The following is an 18664-nucleotide window of genomic DNA, read 5'->3' as shown; positions in this document are numbered from 1 at the left end:
GGAAGCAATTTCATTCCTTTGACCACTTTTGTCATCCTGCTCTGAACATTTTCCAGTCCTACTCTACTCTTTTGAGAGGGAGTTGAACTTTCCACTTTTGTATTGCAGGGAATGACTGAACTGTACTAAAATAACAACTATAACTGAAGATTATTAAGTTACAACACTATTGTAGCTGCTTATCTGCCTTATCGTGATGCAGCAGAGATGTACAATAGTTATTATACACTTATAACTTAAACTAATGACAATCAGAAGCCAAATGAAAATAATGAAAATCAGAGGATGACAAAAATCATTCCTTCTTCTTTATTCCCCATCCCAGAGAGGAATAGCCTCACAAATGATTGTCTCCCTCCCAATCCTGTGACACAGCATCCTGTGTCTTATTCTAACGGCATCTGTTCTCATCTCATTCCCATAGCTGGAGCAGCATTTTCAGGTTTCCAAGCCATCCTCAGCTTTTCTTTTCTCATCATGAATTCTGCTGTTCCAGCATATCAGACCTAACGTGGTTGCTATGGAATTGAGTTTGCCTTTTGCTGTTAAAAGATGATGGGCTTTCTAATTTAGCAGCACGCTGCTCCATGGTCAGGGCCTGGAATTGCCTCCAGCATCTGGCACGCCAGAGGTAGCTGCTGTTCCCCCTTCAAGTCTTTATGACCCAATTTGTATTTTCCATACGAGTTCTGACCAACCAACCACTCGCTGCTTTTTTTTTCCTTCTCTTTATGAAACACAATCAACCACTAAGGCTTCTTGAACAGACTTTTCTATTTTTGGAATGGGAAAAAACACAAATGCAAAATCTGTAGCTTTGGTTGTTACCCGTCTGCTCACTCTGACTGCAAGCATTTATGCAAACCCTGTGGCAGCCTTTGGGTTTGCTACATCCCCCTGCATCCCGGGGCATGGCAGTCTGCTGCAAAACGGTGCTAACTTTTTGCAGTAGAGTAGGAAGGATGCATGTTGTTGCAGGTGGATAGATCTTCCACAGGTTGTTTTCTTAGATCAATATTACCAGCTAGTATTATTTGGCACCCAGAAATAATGTCTCCCTGTGTGGGAGTGCATCACCAATATATGTAGCATGCGGAGCCATGCGGGGGCTTGCACGGTTTGCCGGAGCAAGTGCTGTGCTGTGAAACACAGATGCGTGGGTCCAGTCCCTGAATGCCTGGAGGAAATGAAAGCCTCTCCTCTATGTATGGAAGGTGCCTATTCTTCTTGCAGATACGGGGCAGCCTGCACAGGACCTGCAGCACAGCAGGGATGCCTGCACCCCTCCCTGGAGCAGCAGCCGTGTCTGCAGGCAGGCACGCCGGCCATGGCGCTCTCGGCACGCCGGCGTGGACCCCAGCTGTGCGCTGCTCCACACGTACGAGGAGACCGGAGGAAGGATTTCCTCTGCTTGCTTCCCCACAGCACTTGCACGCAGCCCAAGGATGAATCACGAGCCTACAACTGCAAGATACCACAGAGTTTTTCAGCTTCCTGGATGCAACCTACCTCAGCCCCAAAAGAAAGCACTGACTTGGAGCTGTGCACTTCCAAGCTCTGTAAAAGATATAAATCAGCTGCATGTTTCATTTTGCTGTCCCTTATGGTGGGAGAACTGAAGGCAGAAAAAGGCAGAATTTCTATAGATGTGTTATGAAGAGGGTGGAAAAAATAATGCAAGTCATAGATTTATTTTTTCCAACTGTTTGGTTATTGAATTGTCTCTCTGACACGACACTGGATAGTTTCAAAACTGATTCATGAGTATTATGTTGTTGACTGCCAGGAAAAACATAGCATCCCACTGGATCAACGGAACAGGCACCCTCATCAAAGAAAGACCAGGCATGAGGGATTAAGTCTTGCATGTCACTGGAAACCCACCTATGAAGTGAAAAGAAAACTGGAGGTTGTCAGGGGGCATATGCTCAAATTTTATGGTCTTCCAGGATTGAAATATCAGACTCCAACCTAAACCATGTAAAAGCACTGCAGTCTTCAGCTAGAAAAGGCTGCCGGCTGATATGCAGCTGCTTGACTAGAGAAGACTGATTTTTGTCATAGGAGAGGTAGGAAATAGTTAGAGTAACTCTGTGTGCTTCTTTTTTAAAAAATTAAATAATCTTTATCTTACAAAACAAGTTAAACCTGTCTGAGTGATTAACAAGCAGGGAATCCAGGTTCAGGCTTTATAAAGCCTCTTCTGCTGCTGCCAGCTGCCCACCGGCTGGATAGGTTTGGGAGAGCAGAACAGAAGTGCCTCCCCCACTGCAGCAGAACCTGGCGACCAGGACGGTTCAGGAGCCTGATATGTGGTGTAACGCAGCTGGGAGAGGATTGCTGAAAGGCAATCTTATATTAATACTCCTGGATCAGTAATCTTAAACACAAGATTTCTTTGGATATCAAAAATGGTGAGTTTAAGAAACTTAGCAGAACATTTTGGGGTTTGCTTGTTACAGCCTAGGTAGGACAAAAGAAAGATGTGAAATGTCAGAGTGGGACATCTCCCAATCTGTTCCATCAAACCAATGCTGGAGAACAGAAATTCCTGCTTAGATGGACTCTGGCCAATGCTGGAGTCAAAAGTACGTTCAGTGTCTTCCCATCTCTGGGAAGATCTGTGAGGGAGGGAAAGGCTGTCCTGGGAAGTGGTGGCAAGTGGTTACACACTGGTACCCACCACGGCGAGGCAGGCAGCCTGCCACAGGGCCAGGAAAGCCTGCAGTTTGGAAAACCAAGTAACTCCCCCAGTGAGCCACTGTGTTGCTACAGGGCATGGAAAGCCCTTCCAGCAAGCTGCTGGTACAGCAGGGTCCTTCCTCTCAGCCTCAAAGTGTGGTCAGTGAAATGATGGCAAAGGTACATTTTAAACGGTATGTATGCATTCTTATGCATGGAAGTATACAAAAAAATGGCTATTTAAGGTGAAAAACAAATATCCTATGTGTGGCCTAATAGTTTTTTGTTTGTATGTGAAAACTGTTGTCAGCAGTGTGGAGGATGGTCCGCAGGAGATGGAGTGGTTCTCTGATTAGAAAAAATTAAGAAACCCCATCCTGTACTGTCCCTGGGAGATTTTCAGTTTGGATGTCTTCTCTCCCTGAAGTCCCCTCTCCACAAAGGGAGATGGCAGTTTAAGTGCATGCTCTGAAGATTGCCAGCAGCATTTAGACTTATGCCCAGCACAAGGACCTAGATATATCTGTCTCAATGTCAAGTCAACAGTGGGGGAAAAAAATGAGGCGGGTCCCAGCATCCACCTGTTGTGCCCTGTTCCCTTCCCACTGAAGCACCAGTGGCCAAGGCTTCAGAGGAGCGGGATGCAGCAGTGGGAGGCGATGTTGCATCACCCGCGTTGAAAGCCGCTCTCAGTTTTCCCTTCATAAATCAAGGGAAAGCATTGCTCTTAAAAGCTATTCAGAGCAAGAGACTATATTCAACGGTCTTTATTTTACCAGTGGGAGCTTTCAGTTTTCCTGCCCTATTTGAAACGATGTGCTTGTTAATGCTTTAAAGTCTTTTTGAAAAGGAGAATGTGTGTATCAAGCTTCATAACATCTGCAGAATAAAGAGAGGTTGGGAATTGGCTTTTGCATATAGATTATGTTATCCAGTTCATGGGGAACTATTACTGACTGGCAGCTTCAGGGATGGAAATGTCTTTGCTCCTGCTCCTAATCACATCAATGTTGATGAATGGCAAGTTTGTTTTACAGTTGGGAAAGCAATTAATCTAACTCCAGTCCTCTAGAAACAGGTAAATGAGTTGCCAGCACTCCCTTGATGATCAGTGGCGAACACCAGGCGCTGCCAGACAGGGCTTCACTCACCGCAGCAGCAGACCCTGTCCTGAGATGCCCACACAGCCGCTGTCAGAGCAGCACTCAAAATCTGGAGTTATTCATCTTGGGAGTCTGCAGCCGAAGTTGCTGAACTCGGCGAACTCTCCGGAAGCATTTCCTGAGGTTCGACTAATTCCACTAATTTTTCATTTATCGCTGATAATATCAAATGCTGCTTTAAGGACATCAGGGTCACACAGCTCACTATGACACATTTGTTATATTTTGTTTTCCTGGAATTATTCAGCCTTTGTTTCTCCTGCAGTATCTGTCCTGTGTATCAGGAGTGACACGTCAGATAGAGGAACCCCAGAGCCACAGTCAGGCATACTTGTGCTTCGTGTTCTCCTTTGGGCTTTCAGGGCAAAGAATGGAGCTACCGAGATGAGAATCCAGCCTTTGACTCATTAAATATGAATAATTTACAAGTTATTGCTTTGTTTCTTGCAGTTTGGTTAATTTGTACTCAGTTGATTAAAAATCACTCTTTGCAAAAATAAATCACTTTAATGACTTAATGCCAGACCACAAAATAGGATGTGTAATAATCCATCTAATCCTTTATTCAGCTGGAGGATAAAAAAATCGCAACAAAACTAAAAAACACCACAAAATGCTTTGGTGTTATGCTCCATCCATAGTGCTGTTTGCTGGGACTTGTTTACCTGCAGGCTCTAGAGCTGCAGTTCCAACTTTCTTGCTTAAACAAATTTCACTCCTTGGGAGCAGGCAAATGCTGCTTCAAACGCTCCACAGAGATTCTGAGTTGTGCTCAGTTCAGTGATGCCAAGATGGTTAGTGGGTCTCCAAAACACCTCCTCCTGGTCTCTGGCCACCCGTGTGCAGTCCTCGGTGCTGTTAGGCTACAGCTGGCTGGTACGGCTGCATTGCCTCTCTAAGTCAATGCTGTGGAGCCCCAGGCCAGTCGGGGGAGGCAGAAGCTAAGGCAGCAAACACAGACCATGAACCACTGGATGTGTTGCTGACAACCATTGCTGCATGTCCAGCTCTGTCGTAGCTGCTAGAAGTCAGGGTAGTGTTGACTCTAGGATGGACAGAGAAAAGAGATGAGAGTAGTGTAACCTATAACTAGGTACACCTTATAAAAGGATCAGCTCTATGCTTGAATCCATGGCCCAATTATTTCTCTAGTTTTTCAGAGAAGTGTTCTGCACAGATGTGAAATCCCTGACTCCTAAATTCATCCCTTACCCCAGTCACACAACTACAGTTGCTTTGTGACCTAGAAGCCCATCTGAATTTCATAACCAATAATTTTGTCACGTATTAGCATAATGGTTCACATAAATAGACTGAATATGAATGCAACCATTGTCTGAGGTGGGGGTCAGTCTCTTCTCCCTAGTAACAAACGATAGGATGAGAGGAAACGGCCTCAAGTTGCACCAGGGGAAGTTTAGGTTGGATATTAGGAAAAACTTCTTCACCGAAAGAGTAGTCAGGCACTGGACCAGGCTGCCCAGGGAGGTGGTTGAGTCCCCATCCCTGGAGGAATTTAAAAGACAGGTAGATGTGGTGCTTAGGGACATGGTTTAGTGGTGGACTTGGCAGCGCTAGGTTAACGGTTGGACTCGATGATCTTAAAGGTCTTTTCCAACCTAAACGGTTCTGTGATTTTACGATGAAAGCAGTGGGTCTGCAGTGATCATCCACCATTTTTTCTCAGCCTTTGCAAACTCTCTTTTTTTGAGAAAGGATCCTACTGTAATTAGCAGTGTACTGACATACTACAGTGTTTATTGTCCCAAAGAAGTCGCCATGACAAAAAGATCTGCCCCATGTTTTTAGACAACAGTTTAGGGTAAATCAACAGCCAGGTACTTTCCAAGTACAGATGATATTGCTGTTTACCCATTGAAAATTAAAATCTGAACAGTATAAAAAGAGCTGAGACACTTATACTGTTCACCTTCACAATTTTTGTGTAAGATCACTAGTAATGCACGGCGTGGAAAGTGAGATTCTTATGCATCACTTCTCCTTCTGGTCCTGAGCATGTATTATTCTGCCTCCAGCCTTCATACACACATTTACACAGATTCGTTGTAACAAACGTGCCTGTGTACCATTAAATTACCAGCTGAAGTACTGAAACATGTGCTCCAGAGTGTCTGCCTGACAGTGGTCTCTCATCCTTTCAGTATGTATATGAAGGAGGCGACAAGAATAGTGCCAGATGGCAAAGGCAATGGAAATGATATGACGTACATACGTGATGCAATTTTCTGTTTTGTTTTTTTTTTTTTTACCTTGTGAATAAAGCATCTTGTGAAAAGAGGAATTAAATGCAGTATTTATAACACTCCTTCATAAACATCCCCAAATTCCAAGCAGAAGACAAAAGGCATGAATCATATCACAGCAGGCACTATAGCTGGGGAAGTGGCCTTTATGAAGATTGCTTCCGTAATTTGGGCTCCAGAATGAAAGAGAGCTGCTCTTAGAAGATCTGTAGGAAGTTGATAATGGCTTATTTAATTGTAGTATCACTAATAAAATCTGGGTTTTCATCAAGAACATTTCCTTAGCTAAAAATGCCATGATTCTTCAAGCCATAGTTTGATCCTGTTCATTTTGTCTATAAATGATATAAAGCCAAAAAAGCAGATTGGGACATAATAGTTTCCTTCAAAAGGAAACTTTTAGACTGCGGCTGCAATCCACACCATACAAGAAGATAAAACCCACAGTAAGTGACTTGGTAGGCAGAAATAAAACAATTACTCATAAAACAGATATTGTAAAGCAGGGAAAATTATTCTCAATCAGTTATAGAGGAAATCATAGAATCATACAATGATGAGACTAAACTTTGCTCTTTATGACTTGACAGCTAAACATCTCCCGTCAATTGACAAGAACTGAAGGTAATCATCCTCTTGCATGATTCTCCAGCGGGTTTGGTGGCAGTTTAATGTTCTTAACCTAAAACAGCATTTGGCCCCATTGAACTTGCATTATATTCCTTGTACCAGAAGAATATCACCATGTTCATATTATTCATGGGGAAATCCTGAAATAGAAAGGATGTGATCTAAAGCAACTTCTGACGTCTGTGCTAAAAATTATAAGACCCTGTAGATTCCCAGCATTGATAGACACCAACTGTCAAATCAAAGGGATCTATACATATCAGCCACTTTCAGATGTATCTGACTTCAGGCATCCACAACAGAAAACAGTAGATATAAATATAAGTGAATATTAAAATTCAAATATAAAGTATTAGCCTACCTTTTTTCCCCACTATTAAACAGCAAAAGTTTGGAAAAGATGACAGCAGATCTCAGATGATCCAGTGATGCCAGCTTTGATTTGTACCTAGATTTTTCTTTCTGAAAGCAGACAGGGATTTTTTGGGAAACAAATTGTTAGGGGCATTATTGAGCTGTACATATGGCTGTACCCAGACAGCTGCTGAATATGTTCACTGGTACACCTACAACAGAAGAACACAGGCCAGTGGCTCCTGTAAATCACAGGGAGAGGTAGGGCAGGGATGGCCAACTAATACCCAGTGACTGGATGCTGATAGCACCATGATTATCGCTGTACCCATGATGCTGGCTTTGTGCCCTGTTTCGTGTACCCTGCATGGCCGAGTTTGGAGTTTCCTTACCTTTGTATCAGTCATCCCCACTGCAGAGACTGCAGCTAGATCCAGAAGATGCACAGGGGGCACAAAAGTTGTATGGATCAGAAGGTGAAGAAACTCTTCTTCCTGCACACAGACATTTTGGCACAACCCATCTCAACCTGCTTAAGGTGCTCAGCAGCTGGGCATCACTTCATAGCATTTACCACAGGAGAAGTGCTGAAGGTCAGGGCAGAGAGACAGGCAGAGCCCAGCGAGGAATCCTGCACAGGACCACTGCCTTGGTGGCTAAGCATCAGGAAAGCCAGAAGGGAGAGGATACAATGAGATGCTAATGGAAGTATATTGCTTCCAGCTTGTTAGGACTGCAGTCCAAGTTGTGCAAAGATAAGGCTGGCGCGTTCCTTTGCACTCTCCGTCAAACCAAAGAACTACAAATGATAGCTGACAACAGCTTTAAGGAAAAAAATGGATAAAAGCAGTACTTTCTCAAACAAAGCTTCAAAGAATGAAAAGGCAAAAAATTCTCAGAGCTGCCTACTTGCAAGCAGTATCAGGCTGCCTGCAGATGACTCCAGACAATAATAATAGCCTCAAGGGGACAGGCAAGATAGGATATTATGGTAGCTGCAAAATCAAATACTGCCACCTACCACCATCCCAGTCCCACACAGGGCATGGCTGGAACGATAACCAGTGCTCCCTAATAGCCATTTTACAGGTTGTGTGATGTTGCATGGCATTCTGGAAAGTTCATCAGCATGAAAACCAAGGTGGGAGAGAGGAAGATTTATTGTGCAGAAATGTACAGCACAGTCATGGCTGAAAGCTATGCGTTGTTATTGCTTTTATGCAAATTGGAGCAAATTTGATCACATGCAGCATTGTACACATTTTCATCAGCAGGGAAAAAAATCTATAGTCAGTATTTTGGAAAATGAGAAATTCAAAATACAATCAGAAAATAAAGATTGTCTGTCAGTTTCTGCTAGCAGAAGGAATTGTTGGTGTTCAGGAAAAAAATAGCTTTGGGGAGTAATTATTACCTTGATTTCAGATTTGCTGTCTACCTGTGGGACTCAGACACTGAGACAGGCTTGCTCTGATAACTCCAGCAGTGTCACAACACTCTGAGGATGACAGCTTATTTTCTCATGACTTCTTAAAATACAGAGGACTGTCTGATACCATCTCACAAGAGTCAGCGATGAGGAAACTGAAGCCATTAATACGACAATACTGCAGCTGCATCCATCAGATGTGTTCCCGAGGGATGTTAAAGCATCCGTTACTTTTCACCTCTCTGAAGCACCTGCAATCATTTCCTACCTGCAACCTCATCATCCTGCTGAGAGCTTATATTTCTACAGCACGTCCATTATTGAAGGGGAATGCATAATATATCATCAACAAGCAAACAGCCACTCACTTTGTCTTCCTAAATTCATTTATCACTACAGAACACATTTATTTATTGTAATAGCTATACTTGTGTCCTAATCTGCATCCATTGCATTCCTTCCATTATGTGCACTGATGATACGGTTGTTGCACAGGTATTATTGGTCACAGCCATGAAATATCAGTCTTTTTCTGGCATAAAACCAATACAACTACAAATCCCACCTTGCTCACATTTTTTTCCATTGCAAATTCATCTTTGAAGAGAGTTTTCATTGCATTTTAAGAATTTTTTCCCATATGTTGCTCAAAAATAATATTACTATTCAGCAGCCTGGTGATTTTTCATCATTCAGTAGAGGTTTGATGTGGGTTTTTTGCTGCCTGGAGATGGTAGGGGATAGCTGGGGTGTAGCTGCTGCAGAAGCAGGAGTGGTAACCCCGGCTCAGTACCTGATGCCCTATGCCTGTGCTAATAAGGTGAGTGGGGCTGTGGTGTGAAATGCTCTAATTTCAACATGGCTTTCTTTGCTTTACTGTTCTTATACCTGCTTTAAGTGGGGAGAGAAAAATTTGACTTCCACAGCAAGTGACTATCTCTCTCTTGCCCCCCCTAAACTGTTAGTAAGTGGCATATATGTGCTTTAAATTCCTAATTACAAATATGAAGTGGTACTCAAATATTAGGCAAAATATGTCTTACAGCATTTTTTTTTTCTGAAAGAAATCTTCACATAATATTTAGGTAAATGAGGTAGTTTACAGCCAGTGTTTTTCAGCAGACTGAATCTTTAATGTCCCATAAAAAGGGGGAACAATTAAAATTTAAGAATTATTTTATAGTATTGCTATAAGGTTTAATAAAAGGACATCATTTTTGGCGAGGAGAGGAGAGGAGAGGAGAGGAGAGGAGAGGAGAGGAGAGGAGAGGAGAGGAGAGGAGAGGAGAGGAGAGGAGAGGAGAGGAGAGGAGAGGGGAGGGGAGGGGAGGGGAGGGGAGGGGAGGGGAGGAGAGGGGAAAATTTCCTCCCTGCTTCCCCTCCAAACATGATCTGGCAGCTGGTGCTGCCTCTCCTTCCAGCTGCTACCTTCTCTGTTAGGGACTGGAGGAAGACTTGTTCATCCTTAAGAGATGAAATGTATAAGTGACACCCCACAAGCTCCATTTTCAAGATAGCCCATTGCTTGTCCCCATCCATGTGCATCCACTCTTGGGTTGTATTCATTCATTCATTCGTTTATTTTCATGCAGTGTCTTCTATCTGAATTCAGCTTGCTTCACCGTACAGGACCATAGCAGAGCAGCAGGTGAGCTGCTGCACTACCATCCCCTCTCCTCTTCTGCCCCAATTTATCCCCTGGCTCTGGGCCACGCTTTACTGGTGAGTTGCTTCTTACCAAAATCAGATTTCCTTCGCTAGACCCCTGCCAGGCAGGACTCAGCTACAGAAGCAAATAGGATCAGCACCTACCATGTCGGTGAGCGGAGACGCCGGGAGGGCAGGTCTCCCCGGGACTGTGGGCTTTTGCCCACCTGCGTGGGGTTCCACTAGTCTAGCCCCTGCAGTTGGCAAGCAGTGACACTGGGGCTGTGCCTTCCTTCTGTTTTTCCCATGGAAGAACAGCTTTTCACCGTGGTTAGAGCCCATTGCAGCCTTTCAACCAAACAAGAATCAACAAAGTGCATGTGGCCTTGCTTTGTGTCCCTGGAATACCCCACCAGTAACTTAGAGCATGTAGCTTGAAAGAAACAGCAGCAGAGGAACCTCTGTCTCCAAGGCTTCCCCTTCACTTCGCTGGAGTTGTCTTCAGTGTTCTGACCCTCCCCACATCCTCTTAAAACCTGCTTCTTTCAACAAATCTGACCACTGAAATGGATGTAATCAAACAAGACTTTTTGGAACTTTGTTTTCCTGTATGGTAGAGAGTGTGATTCTTTAATTTTCAATTTTTGTTACAAATTTCCACCATTTACTATAGGATTTCACATGATGTGATTCTGAAATTGGGCTGAACTTTCTACTAGCTTAGAAATAAAATCCACTCTTGAAATGCTAAGAATAGTATTATTCTCTCTTTCATACAGTGTTCCCCAGACCCTGTAAGTACACCCATTTCCTTCAGTTGTGCTCATTAAAAAGGTAATTAGTATAATGGGTTTGTAAGAGTCCGAGGTGTTTTCACAAAAAAACTATAAAATATTTTATGCTGAGCTCAGCATGAATGAACTGTGAAATTGTATTGGACTTAGGCCGAAGAATTGCACTAGGATGGAAAATTAAATCAGTCTTTAACCAGTAATTTCAGGATGCTTACTTATTAAAAAATTGTATTTTACTCCTCTCAATTAAAGTAGGCTTGAGGCTACATTCATTTTAGCAGCTTTTCAAAGACAGGTAAATAATACCAATCTTACTAAGAATGAAGAATGAAATGTAGTTCAAATTAGTTAAAATACTGGTACCAAATTTTCTTCAGAAAGTGCAGAATACTCATGTGCTGATTACAGCTGCAATTAATAGCGTTGGCTAATGGGCACGCATTAACAAATGTGTGCCAGGTCCAAATGCCCCCTTTTCTTTATGGTGTCCCCATGAGCTTTGGGAGGCTGTGACATGGAAACAGAATATTCTGTTTCTCACAGTAAATAAAAATATTTCAAAGATTTCAGGCTGGACCTTGATTGTAACATTATAAACAAGCGTGTACTGTTTTCTCCCCATAGCCTTTCTGGGCAGAACAAGTATGAAGATGAAGTCAATCTCACCTCACCTCAACCATCTTGAATTGAGGCATCCAGTCTATACCGCATGCCCAGGTAACAATATGGAAAGAAGAGAGATGGGAACCTCCAGAAAACAATTCAGCCCCACCTCAACCACCTTTCACCGCTCTTCGTCCAGGCTTTGACAAGCAGCATATAGTGTATTACCTGTGCTTCGATCAGGACCCAAAGAAATGACAAGTGCAAACAACATTGCAATAGCAGTCATGTCAGGACTCCTGCAAACATGAGTTGAATTTGCTTACAGCAATAAGGAAAAATTTCCAGAGAGGACCTCGGTGTAACAGCCACCAAAGGTATGGCTTAATGAACAGTTCCAGTATCTTTAACCACAAATCTGTTGCTTGCTGTCACACCATAAAAAAAAAAGTAGTATCTCATTGAGTTGAATTCTTATTTCAGTCTACTGGGTGGCCAGAAAAACAATTGTAAAGGACAAGTGGTAGCAGGAGCAACCAGTCAAAGAGCAGGGGAAACTGAGACCTGGCTCAGTTTAGCACAGACAGCAAAAAGCTGTGGGTCTTATTCACACGGGAAAGCAGTAGAGGTGCCTCTCTTTGCGCAGCCAACTGTGTTTTTGGTTCCTCACGAGCTGTGGAGATGGAATTGCGATGGCAACAGCTCATTGCTGTGAGCTGGATCCCTGCTCCAGGAGTCCTGGAGAGGGGAGGCAGCGCGTGCAGGCTGGGTCACCTTGAGCTCAGCTTCATGGCTCTGCCGCTGCTAGTCCCTGAGTTATGGACTGCTAGATCACAGCGCAGGACAAACTTGATCCAGATTAGCTGTAGGCATTATAATTACACTTAAGTCAAGTTAACTCAGAATAGGGTTTTCTTAGATTCACATTTTCCTACTGGCTTTACACAGTAAAGGAAGATAGCCTGTGGCTGTCATGTAGGCAAAGCATTGCAGTGGTTTGGTCAGACAGTATCTGATCTGCAATAAATCTTATCAGTGTAAAGTAGCATTAGTGGTTTGGATGCGGGATGAGGCACGCTAAAATGGGATTTCCTGTTTTATTAACCCAAGGCCTTACGACAATAACAGTGCCAGTCAGCAACGTTACTCCTGATTAGACATTAAAGAGAAACAGCTGAGCATGGAGATGAGATATCATAACTTAATCTCTCCTTGATTTGCATAGTAAATCAATAAAGATCTTATAAATAATTATATTCATTGTTGATATCTTTTGAACATGCCAAAAAGTCAGGCCAAAGAAACACAACACCCTGTCAACCTCACACTAACCCAAGCCTACACATGGGTTGTAGACGTGAGCAAGGTTGGTACCTCCTGCAAAGGCAGAGCTCTCCTGGAGCCCGAGAGGAGTGTTTGGCCCTTGAGAAATGCAGGGCTGGGCACAAACCAGGGGGTTCTCTGGCAATTCTTATACAACCTTTTAAAGACTAAACAAAAGTCAGTCAGGAAATACGCAATAGAAAAGACAAACTTCAAGCTGTGATATTTCTGAATGAGTGTGTCTCCATTTATCTCTTAAAGCATTTTCAGGTTTTTTATAAAACAACAGTACTGTATCTAGTGATGTGATAGTCCAATCCTCAGAAAGTCTTAAAACAAGAGAAGAGGGGGAGAAAGAGGATATTTCAAGTACTTGCTGTCTCACATGGCTGGCTTTTTCTGAGGTGAACATTATTTACACTTGAATACAGTATGTGAGATTGTAAATCGATTTCATGATTCTCTTTGAACCACTGAAGACATTTAGTAATGTCTTCACTAACACCTTTTTGTTTTGAAAATAACAGAAATGTTCAGTTTTGAAAGAGGAACTTCTCCTGTGTTGTCCTGGAGAACACGTACAAGTTTGGGCTCAAAATGCCATTCTTGTAAAGGAGTTTTTCTCAACACAGAATTACAAGAGTTTATTCAAGTTTAAAAAGAAAAAGTATAACCACTTCAACACAGAGACTGAATTGCCAATGTTGAAAGGTGTGCAGATGGAGCAGGACAGGCAGAAAGTGAAACCAGTGAAAAACAAAAGTCAAGCTAAAGTCACCACGAGGCCTCAGCCAAAAAGAAGTGGTCAGAGTAGAAGGGACGTAGGAAGCTGGGCAGAAGATGCACCAAAGGAAGGCATGGGGTAGCAGGGAGCTCAGAGTGGCAAGGAAGAAAACCATCATGACATAGTCAACAAGAATGAGAAAGTAACCAGCAGAGAACAGCCAACTGGAAGGAAAGAAAAGCAACAAAGACCTTCAAGAGCCTTTTTTCTGTTTGCCAAATTAATTTTGCAATCAAGCCCCTCAGTGCTTTACCAGTCACGGGCATGCCGTGCAAAAACAGTCAGGGGGAGCAGACAGAACAGTTACGAACAGGAGGTTTGGTGTCTGTAAGGCACGCTGTCACCGTCAACTCTGTTTTGCAAAACCACTTGATAACTGGTTTTCAGTTTCCCCACCACAAACCTCATTTTAAAAATAGACAGAAGGCAAAACTTGCCACTCACAGCAAGGCAAGCTTAACGCTCAGCAAGTTCTGATTAAGTTCAGAAAGTCACTTGCAAAGCAACCTGGAAAATACTTGTACCTTCTCATAGAAAAAAAACAACATACCCAGGCCCATGTGGAGAACTAAAAGTTTCTCCAGGATTTTCTGCAATGTCACACAACTTCTTGCCAGCCATCTGAAAAAAAAGGAAAAAAAAAAAAAAAAGGAAAAAAAGGAAAAGAATATAGCTCTAGACCAATTCAGATAATGCACTGTTGTACTTTATTGTAACAAATTCCCCAAACAATTTTAACGGTGCCAAGTTTATACGTATATAATGGAAGATTTCCCATTCATATCCTACACCAGCCTGAAAGCCTCATCCTGTGAGTTGACAACCATCTGCAACTGTGCCTAAAATCGCATCTGTTTCATAAAACCCCTCAGATGCAAACTGCTGGAGGCTGAGAGAGGTTACCAGTTACGCTGGTCCCATGTTTGCATCCTTCCCTACATCTGCTGTTGGCCTCAATCAAGGATAGGAGGCTTGCTGGCCCTTTATGGCCATTCATGCTAGCAAGCTTACAGCCAAACCACTGAACTGCACAGGCCTTCTGGCCTTTTCCAGAGGCAACTGGCACCTCTGGTATCATCACTTTTCACTCCCTGGAGATGGGTAAGAGCACGTATCTTGTTTGTGAAAATAAACATAGCCCCTAGAATGAAATAAAAAGAAAGGGTACGAAATAACAAGATGGTTTACTGAGCAGGAGGTGATGCACCTTAAAGGAGAAATTTCCCATCTGAGCTATCACCTGCCTTAGCTGTGTGCTACGATATAGCGACCTACTTGGTCACCCTGCCCCATGACAGAGCCAAGCCAGGCACACTCCTGTCATTGAGAAAGAAATTCTGACACAAAGCTTGGGCTGTGTGAGAGGGAAAGAGTGGGTTGCACAGCCAAACTGAGGCTGGTTAGATACTACAGCAGCCTGATACACATTTATACAGCTGAACAATTCAGGGCACCACTCCCGTAAGTAACTGTGCACGTTACAACCCAAAGTATGCATCTTCATGCAACCTTATTTGAGTACCTTCTCCTCTTTATTAATTCATACAGCCTTTGCCTCATACATCCCGTGTTATGCTCCCAGTTTTTGTGAAATCTTCTCAAAATGCTACCTCTATTCTTCTATCAGCACTGAAGTCCTACTATGTATATACTAAGTATGGCCATATCGAGTAGACAAAAGCCCATCTAGTTCAAATTCCCCTCTCTGACAATGGCAAGTAACAGATGCTCAGGAACCAGGATAGAGAACAAGCAAATGTGCTGACTGTTCTCAGTATACATTCCCTGCTTCCAGGAATCAGCGGTTCAGGAACTTTTTGAATCAGGAACTGCATCTGTCATGGTTAGGTTGTCAGGTTAAATAGGTTCCCAAAGGATCTGTTTAAGGTGCTTAAACTGAAGCTACAGGCTTACCATTAAATTGGATAAACTGAATGCCTCTCCTTTATAAGTGGCCCAATTTCCAAAGGAATGGAGCTGCTCTAGTATTTACTTTCCCTGTGGGAGCAGTAAATAGCATTCAGCACTATTCTAAAAGAAATTCACTTATTACGATGCCTAAAGCTGGATTCAAGTGCCATATTATTTTCAACAATATTACCCCATCTTCCTGTATAAGAAATCTTGCAAGGAATTTGTCTGAAAACAGTACACGACAAATCTGCTTCAGGTATTGCGATAATTTGAAGAACCCAGGGAATTTCCTGCTGCTGTTCAATGATACCTAAGAGACCATTGGGAAACCTACTGTCCCCACAACTATTTTAAAACAAAAAGAGTGTAATTGGGGTAAAAACCCAGAAATGTTTATGAGCACAAAACCACAGCAGAATCATGCTGAGGAAGGAGATATTTTGGTTAAAGAAGTAAGAGGGCACACTGAACACCACTTTGCAGATCTTTCTGAACAGATCTTGACAGATGTTTGGAAAATGAGGGAAATGTTCTATTTTGGTGTTTTCTGATGGATAGGAATGAGGACTGATAATCGTGTCCCCTGTTGCTTCGAATGTCAAGAACAGTTTTGGTGGTCAATTGGTGAGGAAAAATGTCATTAGCACCTAAACCAAAGCAAGGCAGGGTGGAGTCCTGCTTCCACTGAAACCTTTCACAGTTCCCCCCGAGACACCAGTTGTTTTTTCCCCTGAGAATCCAAAACTGGAAAGAGCACATGAGATCAGCTATGCCCTGCCTGGGATGCTGGCATGGTCTCACTCACCCTAATTCAAACTCCTCCAAGCGACGGAGCCTTCGTCACTTGTCTCTGAGTCCTTGCAGGGCTGCTCAGCCTCAGGCCTGATGCACGGTCCCCTGGAAGAACAGCAGCAAATCTCCTACTGGCTTTGAAAGACCAGAACAACTCGTCATCTGTCACCACCAGGAAGCCCTCCTGATGGTACTCAGCTAAATACTTTTATCCTGAACACACTGCGTTCTGCTTACTGGTCTTGGTGAAGCTACCCAAAACGCTGCTGCCTCTCTTGAGGGTGACGGCAGATGATAAGTCCTTATCTCTGAAAAGGGAATGCAGCTGGCGAGTCCCACCGGCTTTACTAGAAATGAAAAGCACTTTTCTTTAGTAAACTGGAAAAGCACTTTGCCTTAGCAAAATTTTAAGAGTAGATAAAATTTAACAGCCTCCTGCAACAAAACAGCATGTGACTCAGACGCAGCCACTCCAGCCCTGCCTCAGCTGCTTACTTTCAGTTCCTCATTTCTCAATTTAAGGAATTGTTTACATTAATTTAAAAAAAAAAAAAAAAAAAGGGAAATAAACCCACTGTTCCAGATTAAAAGATTCTTCTATGCCTTTGTCCACTTCTGCAAATGGGTGAAGTGGGATACAGACCAAAGAGAGAAGCCCTTTGCTGAGTCATGGTAACCAGGAATATCTCCGTCCCACTGCTGATCATCCCCACCCAATAAATAGCTTCGCAGGGAGGGGACAGAGAGTGGCAGGCAGGACAACATCACCATTAGTAATTTTTCAAAGCAGTTCTGCAAAGGAAGACTAAGGTGCTAAATTGGAGCTGTAAAACGGCTCAGTAGAAATTGTGTTAAGCAATGCTGTCAGACTTACACAACTTACATCACCCATCTACAGTGAAGAACTATCATATGTCCAATACATAAATGTAATTGAAAGCAGAACAGGAAGAAAAAAAAAATTAAAAAAAAGCCACAAACAAAAGCAAGCAGCTGCATAAAATAAATTTCAAATCCTCAAGAAGCCTGAAAGCCAGCCACGGCAAGTCTAGTAGCTCCTTGTAGCTTTGTTTTGGACCGGATGAAACCGGAGTGTGCTGTCCGCATACACAGCACCTGAACCCAGCGTGAAGGGAGTTGCAAAATTCTCTTCCACCAAGTCATCTAAACAGGAAAGCCACCAGGGTGAAGGGCTTTCAATGGAAATATCTAAATCTGAGGTATGAAATAATCAGAGATGAGCACTGAGGACTTGCAAATACATGAGTATGAGAGGGAAATACTGAAAAGCAAAAATAGTGAATAAACCACACCATTTGGAAATGGCTGCTGTTAAGTGGTGTGCATGATGAGAGCCCAGCAAGAACATTGGTTCTGTTAAGATTATCTAATTCAGAGAAAATAAATATATGCTGATGCCTTACACGTGTCTGGAGACTTAAACCAGCACAAATTTTCAACACAGCACTTAAGAACAGTAATAAGTACCATATGGTATGGAAACTACAGGCAGCGGTAGTGCTCGTGCTGTGACAGAGGTGTTCAGAACAACACCCCGTTTTCAGCAATACTGGGTTGGTGGGATGTCCTTGCCCATACCTTTCAAGCACCTTCTTCCACACCAGATGAACTCAGTCACATTGTTTCAGATATTCTGGACCGCAAAAAGACAAAAATGTTATTATTTATGATTATCTGTGGCTTTCAGTTACCCCATGGGGCCAGAGGAGACTCAGAGCAAACGCTACACAGTGCGGATGGAGCCAGTCAGAGGAGCGAGCGGTGAAGGTGTGAGCCTCTCTGCACTATGTGGGCTGCAAGTCAGCAACCACTTGCTGGGGCAGACGCCTTTAGCTGTGTAAATAGTCAAAGATCAGAGATGCCATTTTAGGCCCTGAAAATCAGTGATGATCTGCACTGAATCAAAATTAGTGATATGGACCCTGCACAGGTTTTCTCAGGGTTGGATGACGATAACAGTCTTTCCTCGTCTGTTTTTACAAAAGAGGGATACTTCAAAACTGGGGTTGGATTTGTTGCACAAATTTTCCTTATCACGTTTTCTTTCAGTCTCATATTTAAATCTTCATTACTTCTCTCTGTTGTCAGAGCTTGCATTCAAGCTTCAGCAATCAACTCATTTACAATGAAAACAAAACAAACAGTTACACAACCCAGGCACGCCTCTGCAGAACTGCACCGCTTATTCTCTTCGCCTTTCCCCCAGCAGTACTATTTGGAGAACTTCCTCCATGTATCTCCGCTTGCCATGCTCGTGGGCAAGA

General features: G+C 43.0%; 1 long non-coding RNA gene across 6 annotated transcripts; it reads right to left on the bottom strand.

The window, feature by feature from the left end:
* Positions 1–323: 323 nt before the first annotated feature.
* On the bottom strand, positions 324–16775 carry LOC309586991. Of its 6 annotated transcripts, none has more exons than XR_014227478.1 (3): positions 16393–16775; positions 6116–14294; positions 324–4890 (listed from the first exon to the last, which is right to left on the bottom strand). It is a non-coding gene; the product is annotated as an uncharacterized lncRNA (long non-coding RNA). The 6 variants fall into 6 exon arrangements; XR_014227479.1 differs by having other exon boundaries at positions 324–6879; positions 7101–14294; XR_014227480.1 differs by having other exon boundaries at positions 324–6315; positions 7101–14294.
* Between the last annotated feature and the right edge of the window lie 1889 nt (positions 16776–18664).

The sequence above is a fragment of the Platalea leucorodia genome (assembly GCF_965183815.1).
Source record: "Platalea leucorodia genome assembly, chromosome: 2".
Classification (NCBI taxonomy): Eukaryota; Metazoa; Chordata; class Aves; order Pelecaniformes; family Threskiornithidae; genus Platalea; species Platalea leucorodia.
Note: the sequence above shows the minus strand (reverse complement) of the source record. Positions and strands in the feature narration are given on the sequence as shown.